At 42.2% G+C, this 1,814-nt stretch overlaps 1 protein-coding gene across 1 annotated transcript in view; it reads left to right on the top strand.

Annotated features, from left to right (window-relative positions):
* Positions 1 to 1,814, top strand: part of CNOT6 (CCR4-NOT transcription complex subunit 6) — an 88,500-nt gene that overhangs the window by 37,304 nt on the left and 49,382 nt on the right. The window contains exon 2 of the mRNA XM_037735221.1: positions 919 to 1,032. The gene's annotated coding sequence lies outside the window, so the exon portion shown is untranslated. The remainder of the gene's footprint in view (positions 1 to 918; positions 1,033 to 1,814) is intronic.

Genomic DNA, 1,814 nt, shown 5'->3' with positions numbered 1-1,814 from the left:
TTTGCTCTTGTTACCGAGGCTGGAGTGCAATGGTGCGATCTCGGCTCATTGCAGCCTCCGCCTCCTGGGTTCAAGCAATTCTCCTGCCTCAGCCTCCCGAGTAGCTGGGACTACAGGCATGCGCCACCATGCCCAGCTAATTTTTGTATTTTTAGTAGAAACGGGGTTTCACCATGTTGACCAGGATGGTCTCCCATCTCTTGACCTCATGATCCACACGCCTTGGCCACCTAAAGTGCTGGCATTAAAGGCATGAGCCACTGTGCCTGGCCGATTCTTTTATTTTCTAATTTTCAGGTGACTAAGTTTTTTGGTTTTCAAATAAAATTATGAATTCATGAAATTCATAATGACTCAGTTGCAGTCATTTTGTGATGTTCAGATTGTCTCATATTTAGCCAGTGGAAGCTTCTTTAAGCTGGCTCCTGTGTCTGCCATAGCTGCACCCTTGTTAGCTTCTCAGCTTGTTTGTATCTGTCTTGTCCTACACTTGAAATAATCAATTTCTGCAAGAATGTCTTTTAGTGGAAGATGGTAGAGATTATAATATGAGTGTCCACTTTTAAAAGGTGGTGTGGGCTGGTCGTGGTGGCTCAGGTCTGTAATCCCAGCGCTTTGGGAGGCTGAGGCAGGCGGATCACGAGGTCAGGAGATAGAGACCATCCTGGTCAACATGGTGAAACCCTGTTTCTACTAAAATATAAAAAATTAGCTGGGCATGGTGGCATGCACCTGTCGTCCCAGCTACTTGGGAGGCTGAGGCAGAAGAATCGCTTGAAGAAGTTGCAGTGAGCCGAGATCACGCCAGTGCGCTCTAGCCTGGGCAATAGAGTGAGATTCTGTCTCAAAAAAAAAGAGATGTTGTGGCTTTTGTTTATTTGATTTTTTAGAATGCTAATTGGTTTCTTTTTTTAACAGGCATGCCCAAAGGAAAATACGAGCCCCCTGACCCTCGGAGGATGTATACAATTATGTCTTCTGAGGAAGCAGCAAATGGAAAGAAATCCCATTGGGCAGAGCTTGAAATAAGTGGTAAGACATGGAGGCATGAATTTAGTATGGAAATTAAGATATGGTAGTAAAGTGAGATAGTGAGATTTCTAATGCCAATACACAAAAGAAACAATGATTATATTTTACGAATGTAGTACATTTATAAATGATTGTATTTTAGTAACTTACCTTAGAAGCGGGAAGGTTCAATGAAAAGAATATGATTTGAGTCAAAAGTTCAAAACCCATTCATTGCATATTTTCTCAGTATTAGCGTGCTCTTACAAAATATATAAATGTAAAATAACAAGGATGAAATGAAAATAACACACGTAAAATGCTAGTGCCCAGTCAACTATTTGTTCTGGTATTTGATTCTCTGATAAAGTAGGAATGAGCTTTTGGATTATCAAATGATAGATTTCTAGTGGGGTTCGAATGGCTGACCTGTATAGATTTTGGGGTAGATTTGTTTCTCCTTATTTTCTTCATTGACTTCTCAGTCTGAGTCACTGAGGACAGCCTTATTTAGAAACACATAATCTTAGGAGTTTGAAGCAGATGTCAAATTTCCCTTTCCCTTTTAATGCAATTTGGACATATTTAAAGAAATACATGAGGCCGGGCGCGGTGGCTCAAGCCTGTAATCCCAGCACTTTGGGAGGCCGAGGCGGGTGGATCACGAGGTCAAGAGATCGAGACCATCCTGGTCAATATGGTGAAACCCCGTCTCTACTAAAAATACAAAACATTAGCTGGGCATGGTGGCGCGTGCCTGTAATCCCAGCTACTCAGGAGGCTGAGACAGGAGAATTGCCTGA

The sequence above is a fragment of the Cebus imitator genome, unplaced genomic scaffold (assembly GCF_001604975.1).
Source record: "Cebus imitator isolate Cc_AM_T3 unplaced genomic scaffold, Cebus_imitator-1.0 Scaffold754, whole genome shotgun sequence".
NCBI classification, from domain to species: domain Eukaryota; kingdom Metazoa; phylum Chordata; class Mammalia; order Primates; family Cebidae; genus Cebus; species Cebus imitator.
This window is presented reverse-complemented; position numbering and strand designations above follow the sequence as displayed.